Source organism: Myotis yumanensis, unplaced genomic scaffold, assembly GCF_028538775.1.
Source record: "Myotis yumanensis isolate MYYU_CA2020_CCGP unplaced genomic scaffold, mMyoYum1.0.hap1 SCAF_1, whole genome shotgun sequence".
Lineage (NCBI taxonomy): Eukaryota > Metazoa > Chordata > Mammalia > Chiroptera > Vespertilionidae > Myotis > Myotis yumanensis.
The window spans coordinates 52216275-52233175 of NW_027223752.1; the positions used below are offsets into that span (position 1 = coordinate 52216275).

The 16901-nt window shown below is 46.1% G+C and overlaps 1 protein-coding gene and 1 non-coding gene across 11 annotated transcripts in view; both read left to right on the top strand.

Moving 5' to 3' along the window:
• The window catches only part of DAPK2 (death associated protein kinase 2), a 123047-nt gene that overhangs the window by 24053 nt on the left and 82093 nt on the right, over positions 1–16901 (top strand). The window lies entirely within an intron of this gene.
• On the top strand, positions 16511–16617 carry LOC138999656 (U6 spliceosomal RNA). The gene has a single exon (XR_011469418.1). It is a non-coding gene; the product is annotated as a U6 spliceosomal RNA (small nuclear RNA).

The following is a 16901-nucleotide window of genomic DNA, read 5'->3' on the forward strand; positions in this document are numbered from 1 at the left end:
ACAAGACTTAAGCTATTTAAATGTTAATGGTTGCAGGTGCTCATTTAAGAATAAGAGTGTGGTACAGACTCTTTTCTCTCTACAAGATTGCCCAATAGCCAGCCCTTAGAGCAGTGATGGCGAACCTATGACACGCGTGTCAGAGGTGACACGCGAACTCTTTTTTTTTGGTTGATTTTTCTTTGTTAAATGGCATTTAAATATATAAAATAAATATCAAAAATATAAGTCTTTGTTTTACTATGGTTGCAAATATCAAAAAATTTCTATATGTGACATGGCACCAGAGTTAAGTTAGGGTTTTTCAAAATGCTGACACGCCAAGCTCAAAAGGTTCACCATCACTGCCCTAGAGCATTGCCAAGATTAGCTGACTCTTGCTGATATTAACCCGCATTTGGATGGTTACTCTTGTAAAACTGTACTCTGCACCCACAGATGTATGTTTCTAATGCATTTACCTTCCCTTTTTGTTGTCACCTTAGCTTCCTCTTTGCAGGGTAAGTGCTTCCAGGCCAATGTCTAAGTCATGCCTTCCCTATATTCTGTGATACAGAGTCAGGAATAAGTGGCTGGCAGATTAAACTGAAGGGTGTATGTAGCTCAGCGGTTCTCAACCTGAGGGTCGCCAACCTGTGGGTTGTGACCCCTTTGGGGGTCGAACGACCCTTTCACAGGAGTCGCCTAAGACCATCCGAAAACACATACATAATTACATATTGTTTTTGTGATTAATCACTATGCTTTAATTATGTTCAATTTGTAACAATGAAAATACATCCTGCATATCAGATATTTACATTACGATTCATAACAGTAGCAAAATTACGGTTATGAAGTAGCAACGAAATTAATTTTATGGTTGGGGGTCACCACAACATGAGGAACTGTATTAAAGGGTCGCGGCATTAGGAAGGTTGAGAACCACTGGTGTAGCTAGTCCCATTATTTTGTCCACTCTACCTGGCCAAACTTACCTCTCTATACTTTCTCCCCTCTAGCTGCTGTCCACGTCTTTTAATGAGATGCTCTTCCTTCTTCTGAGCACCTTCTCTCTACCCACCTTCCTCTCTTCCACTAGTTCTGCTCAGCCCTCAAGTCCAGTGAAAAATCCTCCTTTCCACTTAAAGCCTTGCCTTGAGTACTTGCCCCAGCCACCTTTCCAGCTTCAAGCATCCATAGCTCTTAGAGTCTGGGCCTCATGCATAATTCTTCTGAAGCAGAAGATTTTCTGGAGGTTCATTCTGTGTTCCAAGCCAGGCTGTGAGACCCTTGAGGACAGGGGCCAAGGTTTACCTTTCTTAGTGTTTTCACCACCTCTAGCATAGGGTGGGATGCACAGTAAGCATTCAGCAAACACCAGGGCCAGTTCAACCATAAACTGTGCCCAGCCAGCTGAGCCTCCAGGCCTTGAGTTTGTGTCTACAAGCCCGGGAGCCAGTAGAAGTGCAGCAGCATCGTTTTCACCACAGCTCCGCTCACACAACCTTCTTTGTTTTCTTGCCTGGAGGGGGCAGAGCAGGGGAACAGGCCAAGTGTGCAGAGCTGTTTGACCTCTCAGCAGCTGTACAGAATGCTCACTTGTTCTCCCTCTCATGTACCAGATTCGCCCCGCATCACAGCTTCTTCCTGTGCTGGGTCAGCCTAGTGGCTTCTGTCTTGCTTCTGTTTCTCCAGGAAGTGACTGAGCCTGGTTCTGTGAACTCAAGTGGAGTATCTAGTCCCAGGGAGAGAAGGGGCAAGGGCTTCCCTTTTTCGGAGGGGTTCTGATCTCAGCTGAGATGAAGGGAAGGCCTATTACCATGGAATTTCCAGGTCAGGGGTGTGGCTTTCTTGGGGCTATGTGAGAAGTAGAGAGACTCATTTGTGGCATCTGAGCCATCAGCCATGGACTTGAGTGAAGACTTGATTCAAGTCCCACTTTGGCCACCAAAATGTTGTGTGGCCTTAGGCAAGACACGTTCCCTCTGTTGGCCATGCAACATTTTGGTGGTGCAAGTGGGATCTGAATGCAGGTCTCCTCACTCCAGCTCCTTTGCTCTTTCTGCGACTCCACAGAAACACTGTAGGCATTTGGTATCACACCAAGTCGTCTTTCCTCTCCCTTCTGACTTGTTCCTTTCAGTACCCGAGGTGTTCTTAGGAATAGGGACTTTCCTCCAGAGGCCTGTGTCAGAGATCCTTCTCCAAACTATAAGTTTCCTATAATTCCTTCCTATAGATACTTCCCTTTAGGCCCCAGATTTCCTTGGGGCTGCCCGATGGGTCTGTCTCTTTTGACAACTGTGAAGAGATTCTTTTCAGAAGAGGTGGGCAAGTGGCAGTGCTTTGGGGAAGCAAGTAATGTCTTCCTGTCGCGGGGCTCAGTAAAAATTTGTCCCACGAAGAGATGAATGAACGAATTCCAGCAGGAAACAAGAGAACTGACAACACCATGGTATCACCTTAATCATCACTCTCCGAGACCAGGCCAGTTTTGGGGAGACCCCTCTGTGAAACTAACTAGAGCAGCACTTGCCCAATTTGAATCCAGGCCTGTGAAGTGGGTTCTGCCCCCACTGCAGTCTCAGCTGTTTCTCATTCATTCAATGAGAGAGTGCTGTTGTGGGAGTGCAGGGATCCAGGCTTTGGTTCTGGAGCGACATGTGCTTAGGCAAGTCCTTCCCGCCACAGGGCCTCAGTTTCCCTATCTCTTAATATTTAAATGTCTTTAGGCACGAGCCTCCTGGACTTTAAGATTACATGAAGCAACCTTGCTGGGTCGGGGCCCACCTGTTCAGTCAGGGCAGGAGTCACTCACCTGTGGCCTGTGGCACAGTAAGGCCTCTGGTGCCGCCGAGACTGCCTCTGCTGACATTAGGCAGGGACGCTTAGCACCGAGTTTATTCAGGGCCTGTTTTAGCAACACTGCTAGTAAATATTGACTCTGTGGCAGGAAAATGGAAAGCAGAGATGACTGCATTAACTCACTCAAAGGGTAGAAGTTCACTAAGCCCTGATAAGACAAGATGTAGTTACGCAATGTGTAGGTGTGTCACCAACAAATAAGTTGTTTAGGGGTGGGGAGAAGGGAAAACAGGACGAGGAAGCCGTGATGGGCAATCCATGGCTGCTGTCTTGTCGGCACTGCCTGGCTCTCTTAATCTTCTATTTGATTTTAAACACCTTTGAGGCACATAGAGAAATGACTGGAAGGAAATACACCAAAACATTTATTGTGACATTCTCTAGAGATGGTGAAATTGCCACTAATTTGATTTTTTCATATCCTTTTTCTATTTTCCACTCTGTCTACAATGATCACATATTACTTTTGTAATCAGAGAAGGGCAATGTATTAGAAATAAAATATTTTTGTTTGAAGGGTCTGAACTTTCAGAATCTTCTAGGTCCCTCAAATCATTGTGTTTTGTTTATTGGACATTGTGTAGTAACATAGCTGTCAAGAGAAGAGTGAAGTCCATATGAGAGAAGTTATTCTTCTAAATAAACCCTGTGTTTACTTAATGATTTGTACTCATGAAAGCAGAATGTGGTGGGAAAAATTCCAATCACTTGCGATTTCAGGATTTTTTTTTCTAAGTAAACAAACACTTACTGCTTGGAGTGCTTTCTGTTTGCCAACCCTGTACTCTACAGAGTCCAGGCCCGGCTTGGCCCAGAACTGGGCAGGTCTGAGAACTGGCCACTTTGATAAGTGGTTACATGTGAGCCAAACGTAGGAGGAGCCAGGTATGAAGGAGGGACTAAGCCTTAGAATTTGTAGCTTGAGGATGGGGATGCAAATATAATAAAAATTACCACCGATTAAGCACCAACCATCTACCAGGAGCCGTCCATACATTATTACTAATCCTTAGAAAATTAGCTGCCTCTTAGGGATGAGGAAACCAGGGCCAGGAGAGTCACCTTTCCAAAGCTCCACAGCCAGTCAGCAGCAGACCTGGGTTTAAACCCGTGTCATCTGACTGCAAAGCATTTACTTTTTTTTTTTTTTTTTTTAATATTTTTTATTGATCTTCAGAGAGAGAGAGAGAGAGAGAGAGAGAGAGAGAGAGGAAGGGAGAGGGAGAAACATTGATGTGTGAGAGAGAAACATCAATTGGCTGATTGGCTGCCTACCATTGCCTATCAGCGACAAACTCGAAACCTGGGTATGTGCCATGTTCGGGAGTCAAATCGGTGACCTTTTGGCGCATGGGACGATGCTTAACCAACTGAATCACACTGGCCAAGGCCAGCATTTACTCTGCCCACCATACCAGGCTGCCTCTCAAGTGACTTAGGGTTTTGCACTGGAAAACAGAAACCTCCAAGGAGAAACCTGCAGCCTCCAGACAGGACTGAGGGCCTTTGGAGGAAGAGGCAGCTCCAAGTGTGAAACATGAACGAGTAGCTGCAGGTAGGATCCTAATGTATCAGCCCTGAACCCAGGACTGGGAGTTTTTGCTCACCTGGGGTGACTCAGCAGGCCCAGGGGGGCCATGAGAACCATGGGACAGGTGGGCCTCCTTTGAGGCTCATACTGGCCAGTCCAGAGGGCCCTTCATCTTCGGACTGCTTATGCTGTAGGGAAGGCCTTTCATTGGGGAGGTGGAAATTGGAGCACAGGGTTGCTGCATCAAGGTTGGTGCTTGGTCTAGAGGCCTTCTTTGTTCACTTCTTTTTTTAAAAAAAAAATACATTTTATTGATTTTTTACAGAGAGGAAGGGAGAAGAATAGAGAGTTAGAAACATCGATGAGAGAGAAACATCGATCAGCTGCCTCCTGCACATCTCCTACTGGGGATGTGCCCACAACCAAGGTACATGCCCTTGACTGGAATCGAACCTGGGACCTTTCAGCCCGCAGGCCAAGAGGCCTTCTTTGTACCTGGTTAATTAAAACAGCTATAAGGGGAGTCTTATGGTTGTTCAGCTTTTTAGCTGGATTAGTAGAGCGAATTTCTGAGTTTGCGGCAGCGGTTGCCTCTGGGCTCACAGGTTCAGTCCTCACAGCCTTTGGAATGGGCCAGGAGCCTCCCTTCCTCGCCCACCTCCACTGGAACGCGCTCTACCTGCGGACCATAACGAGAATGCTGTGTCTGCCCTCCTCACCCGGAAAGGCCTGCCTTCCGAGAATGAATGCCTCAGAGTTTGATTTCAGTTAAAGTTGGTTTCCACGTATTTTATTTTCTTAGGAGAAAAGATGTGTGTTTTGGGGGAGGAGCTGAATTGTGGTGTTCGGTGTTTTTAAAAAACTATGTTTTTTGGCTGAAGCAGCTGAGTTGATTGAAGCCCAGCAGTACCCATTATGGAAATGCCTTATCTTGTGGTTCTCCTGAGTTGTGGCTAGAATATTTTTGGTTCCTTGGCAAAGCCAGATAGGATTTCGAAATTTGATGGCAAAGGTTTCCACGTCACCAAAATGGAAAGGAGCAGTGGCATTTGAATGCTCCTCCTCTGTTCCAGGAGCTTGTGTTACTCCATGGCTCACACCACTGTGCATGTCTTTTGTTTCTTACGTAACAACGGTAATAGTAATAGTTCCCTACATTTGTGTGGAACTTTACAGTTTATAAGGCATGTTCATGCACATTATCTCATTCAATTCTCATGGTTGCATTTCTAGACAGGCAGGGGCTATTAACCCTCCTTTTACAGAAAACGGAGGCTCAGAGAGGCTAAGTGACCTGGTCACACAGCCAGGAAGAGGCGGTGTCAGAAGTTAAGCCAAGGTGTTCTGACAGCAAACCAGGAAAGGCAGGGAGGTTTGCACCCAGTAAGATGTGGACCTGCCCAGGTCCTGGAATGCAGGCTCTCTGGGCACGGGAAGATGTGAGCATCGCCAGACCTCGCTGTGACTGTCCTGGGCCCAGCACGGCCAACCTCTGTAAAAATGGGACAACCTTTAGGTGTAGTTTGGGGTTTTGTGGGGGGCTTTGCCTCAAAGGCCTGCTCTGGCTGCTGCTTGGTTTCTACTGTAATTGCGCGGTGAGACAGAAGGGTAGGTAGAGGCTATTAGCCTCATTTTACAGATGAGAAAACTGACGTTTCAAGGGGTTGGGTGACTCAATGTCACTTATTCATTAATCGCATAACAAATATTTATTGGGTGACTATTGGAGGTACATAGGGGACTGGGGTCACCCCTAGTGACTGGGGAAGGAGGAACTTGAAGGCAATAAGAAGAGGGAACACAGTAGGTATTCGCCAACTTTGCTGAGTCGAAGCCCTTGAGAACAGCCCATGATGTGGGTCTCTCTGTATCTTCCACAGCAATGAAAACAAGATGGGCTCAGGCCAAAGTTCCCAAGACACTTTGTTATCCATGTAAATAATGGTGATGATAATTGCTACCATTTATTGACCTCCCATTTTTTTTTTAATATGTTTTAATTGATTCTAGAGAGAGAGGAAGGGAAAAGGGGGAAAGAGAGAGAGAGAGAGAGACATCGATTTGAGAGAGAAACATTGATTGGCTGCCTCCCGTATGCACCCTAACCAGGAATGTAACCCACAATCTGGGTATGTGTCCTGACCGGGATTCGAACCGGAGATCTTTCAGTGCATGGGCCGATGCTCAATCAACTGAACCGCACTGGCCAGGGCTATTGCCCTCCTGTTGTATAGCAAGCCATAGGCTGGGCATTATTCTAATTGTCGTAGTAACCTATGTGGCAGTGATTATTTATCCCACTTTACAGATGAGAAAACAGAGGCTCAGAGAGGTCAAATCACTCCCATCTCAAGTTACCCTGGGAGTAAGATCCAGTCTGTTTGATTCCAAAGCCAGAACACTTTCCACTGACCTACATGCTCTCTATGATAATGGACTCTGAGAAACTTGCTGGAGAGGATGGTCCAGTTACTTTTGGGGAGCTCATGGATAAAGAGGGTCAGGCAGAGGCAGCTGGGTGGGTGGACAGGACTTCAGGTCTGGACTGAGAATCTTTAAGAGGCTGTGGGCCCTGCTGGAGGCAGCCAGTGCCTGATGAGAGAGCAGGGCGGGGCAGGGCAGGGCAGGGCAGGGCTGGGTCGGGTGGGGCGGGTTCCTGTTCATGGCCCTGCATCCAGCCGGCCTGAAGTTTTAAGGAGCCAGAGGCTGCTATGTCCTCTTGGGTACCCTCCTGGGAAGGTCCTCCTGCCACAGGCCTCGTGACCCCTGTGACACATAGATGAGTGACACCTTCTCTCAGAATGCTGCAAACCCCAAGCCCAAGTTTTGCCATCTCCCTTCCCTGCTGTGTTAGTTTCCGGGGCTGCCATAACAAATTACCACAAACTAAGTGCTTTAAAACAGCAGACGATGATTCCCTCACACTTGTGGAGACCAGAAGTCTGAAATCAAGGCATTGGTAGGGCTGGTTCCTCTGGAGGCTCTGAGGGAGAATCGGTTCCATGGCACTCACCGAGCTTCTGGTGGCCGTGGAATCCGTGGCATTCCTTGGCTGGTAGAAGCATCCCTCCAATCTCTGCTTCTGTCTTCACATCACCCTCTGCCCTGTGTGCCTCTGTGAGTCCTCCTCTTCTGTTCCATCTCCCTCTGCCTCACTCTTAAACCTATCATTGGATTTAGGGCCCACCCACGTAATCCAGAATGATCTCATCTCAAGATGCTTAAATTAGATACATCCCCAAAGACCCTTTCACCAAATAAGGCCACATTCACAGGCTCTGGGGGTTAGGACATAGACATCCCACTATACCTGCTACCCCCGTTTTCCTCCTGGAGTTGTCTGAGACCTTTGGGGTCAGTGCCCTCACTGCAGACTGGGTCCTGTGCTGATGCACCTGTCTCTTCTCCCCACGCAGTCCCCTGAGCCTTATGGCCAAGTGGGTCTTGGACCCCCATAGACTGGCAATGAAAGGCCCTCATATGAAGAGCTCATAGAACCCTGGGGTTAGCTACTCGTGAACTGCAGAGTGACAGTTCCCACCTGGAACATGCTGTCCTTGTCCCATAGTGGATAGGCAGGAGAGAGGGTGTCCTTGTTATGGCAAGGCCCCGTGGGTCAGCCAGGCTATTTGTCTCCTGCCCGTCTACAGCTGGCACAGGTCCCTGACCATGCCCTACCCTCTCCTGCTGCCCCCCCCCCTGACTTACTGCCCCGCAAAGATCTGCTCTGCTCCTCTGGCCAGATCTTCTCATCCTTCCCTACCTGCCTCTTCTTACTCTATGCCTCATGCTTCTGATAATTTTTCTCTCCTCTCTCAACTGTGGCATGTCTTGTTTTTATTTAATTGTATTAACTTTTCTGCAGGATTAGATCTGGTGGTTGTTTTTTTTGTTTTTGTTTTTTTTTACTAGATGTAAGCTGAGATCTCTGATAAATACCTCATTGGCAGAGGAAAGTGTTTGTGAACCCCTGGTTTCATCCAGGACCTGTTGGGACAACCACACAAGGTTCTACCTGAGACCTTTGAGAGTATCTAATAGTCTAACACTCTGGTTTTCCAGAGGAAAAAAATGAAAATTCAAGAAGTGGTGATTTGTTCCTAAATTATCAGGGGGCTTTGAACAAGTCACTCACTTTCAGGGTTCTCATTTCTTCCTCTGGAAAACCAGCACGTCGGACTATCAGATACTGTCTGTCAAACAAATTCAGAAATAAATGACAAAGATTTATTCAAGGGTCTTAGAATTTGCAAACTGGGAATCCAGCTAGGCAGAAGCCCAGAAGTGTTCTAAAGAAGAAAGAAAAGCTGAGTTCTTGTAGTGAAAAGTGCATTATTATGAATAACCAGTCCTTCATCCTCAGCCCTAGGATTGGTCCAGGATGGTTATCGGTGAGATGTCAGGCAGTCTGATAACGGATGTCAGGTGGATATTGGGTGGACCGGATATGTGAGTCCTCAGGAAGTAATCAGAGGGTTACCTGGCGGTCTGATGTACATCCAGGCATTCACGCAGGACTCGAAAGTTCAAAAAGTTTAAGTTCCCAGTCTCCTTAGAACAAGAACAGAGTCTTCTCCTCATGTCGCAGCCTTCATAATGTTAATAATTTGGGCAGCTTGGTTGAAGTGACTTCATTTAATTTATACCCTATCTTCACTCTCTCCTCATCTCAAAGCTCCCTTTCTGGTTGAACATTGTGTTTGTCCATATAGCCTTCGGGTCTCTGAAAGGTTGAGTTTGATAAAGGCAGGGCCTGGACCAACAGGACGGTTCTCCCTGTGCCTGAGGCAGGCCAGAGTTGCTTACTCCTTCACCTCTGCCCCCGGCACTGCTGCCTCCTCAGGGTGGACCATGCTTTTCTCTGTTAGCAGCCTAAGGGGTAGCACTTCCTAGGGTCAAGTTCTCTAGGTCCCCAAGGTCACCGTGGAGGCCAGTTAGAGGGAAATGAAGTGAATAATCACTTGATCCAAGTTGCTGCAACCTCAGGGGGGACCCAGGCGGCCGAACCTCCCAGCCCAGAATCCTAGCCGGAAGGTGTTTCTGTCTGGCAAAGCTACCAGCCACACCCAAAGAAGGTCGATTTGCTAAGTGAAATGACTAATTAGTCCTGAAGCGGAGATTCCTATCTTCTCACAGTGGCCTCATGATTTATTCATGTGAGGCTGGAACACTTGCAGGGCCTGGGCCCTCCTCTCCTGTGGCTTCCATGTGATGGGCAGCCAACTGTGTTTTTCCAGAATGGATAATTGCTCAAACCCAGCTTGCTTTCCCAGTGTCAGCCAGGAAACCTATGAGCCTGGTCACTTCATAGCCTCCTCCTTCCCCTGGACTGCAGCCGTTTCAGAAGGAATGCATTCTTATCTGGGCCTCACTCCTGTGGCAATGTGGGCTCGATGGTATCTCAGCGCCTTCTAGCCCTCAGGTTCTTTACTTTTAAATTCCTGCCCCTTCCCCCAGCCAACCCTTCTGTTTTCTTAAGGTATTTGCTTCCATCGGGCTGCTTGCTGCTGGGTAATCAGAGACAGCTCAGCTGCTTGGAAGCCTCACGCCTGGTTTCACTTTTCTGCCCAATTACCAAGTATTAAAGGCACCTATTGTCGTTTAAGCTGTTAGTTTCTGGCCTTTTAAGATTGCACAGATTCACCTAATGTCTTCTGACTTGTGACTCCCAGCCTAGAATCTCTGTAATGAAGAACAAGGTGCCAGCCTTTAGGAAGAGTAGGGCAGGCTCACTCCATCTCCAGATTCCAGTGGGACCTGTCTCACTTTACAGGACATTTGCAGTGTTACTATGACTGCCTCCTGGACTCTGGCTGTGGAATGATTCGAGTCCTTAAGGATGTGGTTGCCGCCTTGCAGGTTGTCTGGGGATGAGTGGCACGGGGTCCACAAGCCTCCTTAGAGGGACCAGACTGTTAGGGGCTATGTCATGGTTTTGTTTTTGTGCTTTTTTTTTTTTTTTTTTTTGGTCTATTTGACATTATGATCACACCAAATATATCCCATTTCTCCCAATTATGTTACAGTGTAAACATTTTTCTCTATCATTCCCTTGGTAAATGTATTTATTGGCCATGAGATGTTCCAGATTGAATTCTTAACATGATCATGTAATAGCCAAAATTTGGAAGCAGCCCAAGTGCCCATCAGTAGATCAGTCGATAAAAAATCTGTGCCACATTTACACAATGGAAAGTGTGTAAAATTTTAACATTAAAATAAGTTGTTAAAAAAAATAAAGAAAACTAATTAATAAAAAAAAAAACCAAACAAACAAAAAACTAGTGCACTTAAAAGCTTCTTTCCCTGTCCTGAATCTCTCTAGGCCCCGTCCTCAGAAGTGACCATTGTTAAGTTTCTGTGTATCTTGCCAGAAATTGTCTATGTGTTTATACCATATATGCATATATTGTTTTTTAAAATGTAGATGGGATTGTACTGTACATGTAAGATGGATTCAGAATGTTGTTCTGAAATATGATTCTTTAATCTTGTGCATTTTCCCAGATCGGTGAGTGTGAGTGTGTTTGTGTGTGTGTGTGTGTTGTGTATGTGTGTGTGTGCTGTGTATGTGTGTGTGTGTAAATGTGTGTGTGTGATGTTCTTTTTAACAGTGACATAGATCACCTATTATAGATGGACCATAATGAATTTAACTAGTGCCCTTGTTTGTCGACATTTAAGTTGTTACCATAATAAGCATCCTTGTATATACATTTACATACCTCATTTACTCACCTTCTATCTGCCAAGTATGGTTTTAGACACTGAGGATTTAGTGGTAAATAAGACAAACTTTTGTGTAACATTCATACCAGTATAATTGTCAGATCAATTCTGAAGAGTGAAATTGTTGGCAGATTGATGTAGCACATTTATTGAATGCATCTAAGCCACATAGAATATTTTATTGAGTGTTTGATAAATGATAAATCAGTGGCTGCCTGAAACTTTGTCCATCCCCTTGCCCCTGCCACCTTATGCCCACCCTTTCCCCAGTCTCCCAGCATTAAAGGGCCATTTACTGAGGCTTCAGGAAGGTCATTCCAGCAGTGATGGATGGGGACAGTAATATGTGTTTTCTGACACTTTTAAGGATCATAGGATACAGCTTTTCTGTGTCCTCACAACTGTGTGGGAAAGTTGTTTTACCAGAGAGCTTCCTGTGTCAAAGGGGGCTGGCTCTCCCCTCCTTAGCTCTTGTCATGAGAAAGATTCAGATGGATGACAGAAAGCAGTGTTGAAACAAAGCACGTGAGTTTATTAAGGAAGCAAAGCAAGCAAATTTATTAAGAATCCACTTGGCATAAAGCACAAATGGCCAACCCGGTTAGTCTGAGCACTCCACCTGGTGGGGGCTCAAGAGTTTTATACTCTACCCCCCTATACATTTCAAGGTTCCCCTGCTGGGTAGACTAGATTTCAAGGTTCCCCTTTTACATTGTTATGGCTTTTCCAATAATTTCTGAGAACATCTGGCAATTTTATCTTGGCAAAGTCCCAAGGCTGCTGACTTCTTTGTGCAGTGGGTGAGATCAACTCCCTTTTCCTGCTCCCTTCCCCCTCCTCCTGCCCTAACAAAGATCTTTCTTGCCTAAGACCCCCCTCAAATGATACCATCCAACTGCTTTGGGGGTTTTGTTATTTGTCCCCCAGACTTTATCTGTCCTTGGGTTTAGCTGGCAAAAATGGCATTAATTGGGTCTTTGTTCTCTGTTTTCCTGAACCAGGGTGACTTAAGCTATATATTCTCTGGTTAGGGAGGAGAGGTATAAGCCATTTTCCCTCAAGTGTCCTTGGTTGGGTAGATAAAGTCTTGCCGTTCACAGGCTGGCTGCGGCTGCCTGAACTGTTTGGCCTTATTTACTTTTCTTGTCTTAGTTTCCACAGTCCACCTGCCCAGGAATTTTCCTAGCTTCTTACTGTCCTGCCACAGTCGGAGTGGCTAGTTTGCACTTTACAGAAGGAACTGGGCCCAGAGAGGTAAGGTTAGTTAACTAAGGTTGGTGAAGGGACTGCTAGCTCCCATGAAGCTGGCTGGTGGGAAGGCTGGGATGAGGACCCAGGCAGAGGGGCGCTGCTTTCTGGGATTTCTTCAAGGGTGCTCAGAGTTCCTGCCATGTAAATTAAATCATTTTAAAACCAGAAGATAAGTTCGTTTTTTTCTTTTCACTTACTATGTGGAGATAGGGTTCTAAAGGACTTGCATTTCATGAATTCATTTAGAGCTGCTCTGTGCAATGCAGTAGCCACAGTCATGTGTGATTATTTAAATTTAAATGTAATTAAAATTAAATTACAAGTTCCTCAGCCATAGTGCTCCGAAGCCACGTGGCTAGTGGCTACTGCAGTGGACACTGCGCTGACAGAACATTGCTGTCACCCACGGCGCTGACTTACAGTGTCTATAAGGCTGTGGCATTGTTTTTCTCCTAAACATGCGAATGTTTGGGGGAGGAATTTTTGAGATCATCTTCACTTTCTAACTTTACAAGTAGGGAAAAGGAGGCTCACAGACAGGAGGTGCAGCTGAGGGTTCAAAGTCCCCCTGTGTATCCTCCACTCCAACCTGCCTCATTTATCCTGAGGGCCTCTATGTGTGTGGCTGCCTCTGTTCCCTTGCCCTGACCACTTGCTGATCCTAAGGGCCCAGATCAGGTGCCCTCTGCCACGTAGCTCCAAGTCTGCCTTCTTGCTGTGTCCCCACGACCCGGAGACCACAGTGTGAGTCAGCCACTTCTGCATGGCAATGCTGTGCCCTGCAGATTCTCCCCCAGGACTGTAGGCCAACCCTCAAACCCTCTTCTGATGGGGTCAGGTCAAGTTTATAAACACAGTTACAGGAAGCTGGGCTGCCACTGCACACACAAACCACCCCACCCAGCAATGCGCAGACTGAGACAGATGCTGAAGAATGAGGGGATGTGAAGCTTGGACCAGATAAAACTGGAGATGCCAGCAGATGATCCAATGTTTTCAAAGGTGGGGGTGGGCATGCAAATTAGAGACCAAAACCTCTTGTAGAGGCTTAGAACAATTAAAATGCAAACTGCAAATCCAGATGATTGAGAAGGCAGACAGAGCCTTTGCCTGTAGTTGTCCTCTGGGCTTCGGGAGTGATAAGAAATCATTGGTTTAAGACTGAGAGACAAAAGTTGAAAAGGTCAAGGATGCCTATACTTCATGCTACATAGATTTTATTTTCCACTCAACCACTTTCTCCCAAAAACTGTAGTTAGAAAGATTGGCAGAGGGTACTAAGCAGTCAATAACTGTTATTATTACTGCTACTATTACCATTACTAATACTCAGTAATAACAGTACTACTACTTCTAGTAATATTGATAGTTATCAACTGCTTAGCATTCTCTGCCAATTTTTCTAACTACTGTTTCAGTAATAGTAATAGCAGTAGTAGTCATAGTAAACAGGAAGGCCTGAGTTAAAAATTATATCCATAAACAGTCTTCAGAGGTGGAAGGAGCTGTTCTTTCTGGTATCTGAGGATATTCCTCTTGTGTGTTTACACTAGTGGCTCGCAAACAATAGTGGACATTGGAATCACCTGAAGGGCTTGTCAAACCATAGAGGCTGGACCCCACCCCCAGAGTTTCTGATTTGGCATCTCTGACAAGCTCCTGGGAGATGCTCCTGGGAGATGCTGATGCTACTGGTCTGGGCAGCACACTGTGAGAAGCACTGGTTTATACCGTCAGGTGCTAGAGAGAACTCAGCTAAGTTTCAGTGGCACAGATTTAAATTTCTAAGCCCCTTTTACAAACCCTTGTACCCATGCCCCAGTGGTGCCAGCTGCCTAGAACAAGCCTCTGCACTAACTGGAAATCACTTTTGTTATTACTGACCATGGCTGTGTTCCCGATTTTCAGACCTAACCGTAAGTCTTGAACTTCTCCGTGCCTGTCTTACAGTGGGTGTGGTGGGTCACACCGATGAAGTATAAGGGATTGCCCTGCCCTTAAGAAGATTAAGCTAGTTTTGGGGTGGGGAGAAGACAATCACAGGGGAAAAAAATGTAAGTGTGCTCAACTTTGGAAGCTGACACATTCAGAGCGAGGATCCCTGGGGGTTGGCGTGGCCAGGAGGAGTTGGAACTTGAACGTAAGCAGAGGTAGGATTTGAATAGGCAGAAGGTATCTCAGGACAGGCAAACAGGGCTAGTAGAAGCCTGGAGGTGGGAATGCATGTGCTGGGCTGTGCCTGCTGGGAAGCCAGAGTACAATTGAGCATGGGGCCAGGTGATGATAGGGCCCTGGGGCCTGGCCAAGGCACTCAGTCTTGATGGGAAAGGGAAAACAGGTCTTGAGCAGAAGAGAATGTGGTGACATCAGTGTTTCAGGAAGACAGACTTGGGGATGTGTGGGGTAAACCAGAGTGGGGGGAGGACTGCGGGCAGGAATGCTGATCAGGAGGTGGTGCTAGGCGTATTATTTATCCATAAAAGTCTAGCTCAAGAGTGTGGCAGGTATGAAGAGAGTCTAGCTAATTCCATTCAGAAAACACATACTGCAGACCTACTGTGTGCCTAGCACTGTATTAGATGCCTGAGAGTACAAGGATGGGTGATGATGGGCTCTGCCGAGGACCTCACAGTCTAGTGAGGAAGAGGAACATATAAAGAGAGAATTTCAAGCAAAATGCCATGATGGAGGTGTGCACAGTGGTGAAAACAGAGGGGGGCCTCGTGTCTAGGACACAAAGAACATTTCAGAGGAAAGATCAGAAGTGACTGAATAAATTCTGTCTGACTTTGCTGTGCTGCTTTTGACAAAGAGGAGGTGTTATGTTTTCAGACCTAAAAGGGGAGCCTGCCCTTTCCTCCCATCGACTGCAAGGCCCGTGGTGACTCTGCAGCCCAGTGGCCTGTGTTGTGTGACCCCATCTTGAGTTCACCCTGATTGGATAATTATAGTGCTCTGCTGTGCTGCTTGGGGTGTCCATTCAAGCGTTTATTTTCTTCTTCCCGCCCTCCCTTCCTTCCTCCTCCCTCTCCCTTCTGTTAAAACAACACAGGAAATTTTAAAAGGAAAGAGTTCACCAACTATTCATCATCCTAGCACATTTTTGCATCTGTGTTCTCTACCATTTTTTGGCCCCACGCCTATATTTAAAACAAAACAAAAATGTAATCAAACTGTACTTACCATTTGCGCGTGTTCCCTTAACATTGTAACACCTGGAGCTCCTATTTATCGTTTTAATGTTTGTGTAATCTCCATTGCATCCGGAACAAATAATTGCCACGGCAGTTCCTCAGTAGAGGATGTTGAGTTTGTTTCCAGCTTTGCTGTGGCCATGGAGCTGTGTTCTTTTCTCTTCTCTCCATAGGCCACATTTAAGTCCCAGATCTGTGGCTGGTGAGCTATGTTACTTAACTCTCCGAGCTTCAACTTCCTGGTCTGTAAAATGGTGACAATATTGACTGCACAGGATGTTGAGAGATGATCCAGGGTCAATATATGTGGAAGTGTTTCATAAAGGACCCGCACATTTAGGCATAGTTGACATCCAGGAAAAGAATGTGAGTATTTTATGGTTCTTCTTCTTTTTTTTCCCTTTGAGATAGAACTCACATACCATACGATCCACCCATTTATAGTGTACAATTCAATGGCTTTTAGTATATTCAGAGCATGGATCATCACCGCAATTGATTTTAGAACATTTCATCAGCCCCCAAAAGAAACTCCATACCCATTAACAGTCACTCCCCATTTCCCCCAATCTCTCTAGCTCTATGTAACCACTAATCTACTTTTGTCTCCATGGATTTTGCCTATGCTGGCCATTTTATATAACTGGAATCATACAGTAGATGTTGTTTTGTGACTGGCTTCTTTCACTCTGCCTAATGTTTTCAAGGCTCATCCACATTGTAGTATCAGTACTTCATTCCTTACAATTGCCAAATAATATCCCATTGTATGGATATAGCAGATCTTATTACATGCATCAGTTGATGGACATCTGGGTTTACAGTTCTTGATAAATGATGCTCAATGGCATCTATCAAACACTGTTGTGTACCCCAAGCTGTTTGATGTGCCAAAAAGTAGGACTTGTGATCCCTTTTCCAGGAACAAACTGCAGGGATTAGGTAACAGTAGGCCTTCGTGCTCGCTTCGGCAGCACATATACTAAAATTGGAACGATACAGAGAAGATTAGCATGGCCCCTGCGCAAGGATGACACGCAAATTCGTGAAGCGTTCCATATTTTTAAAAAAAAAAAAAAAAAAAAAAAAAAAAACAGTAGGCCTTCGGAGAGCTGCCCGGTGCTGAGCAAGCACTCGCCCTCCAGGAGGGGACTGTGCCTTCCTTCCAGTGCTGACTTTCCCGGGCCCGGAAGGTCAGAGGAGGGGCTTCGGGAGGCAGAGAAGCCTTCCTGGAGGAGGGGTCTTCCAACTGGCCCTCGAGGATGGACAGGTCTCGCCAAGTGAGGAGAGATGGACATGTTGGGTGGTGTGAGCAGGGGACAGGTTGTCAGGATAGGAGAGTGGAAGGA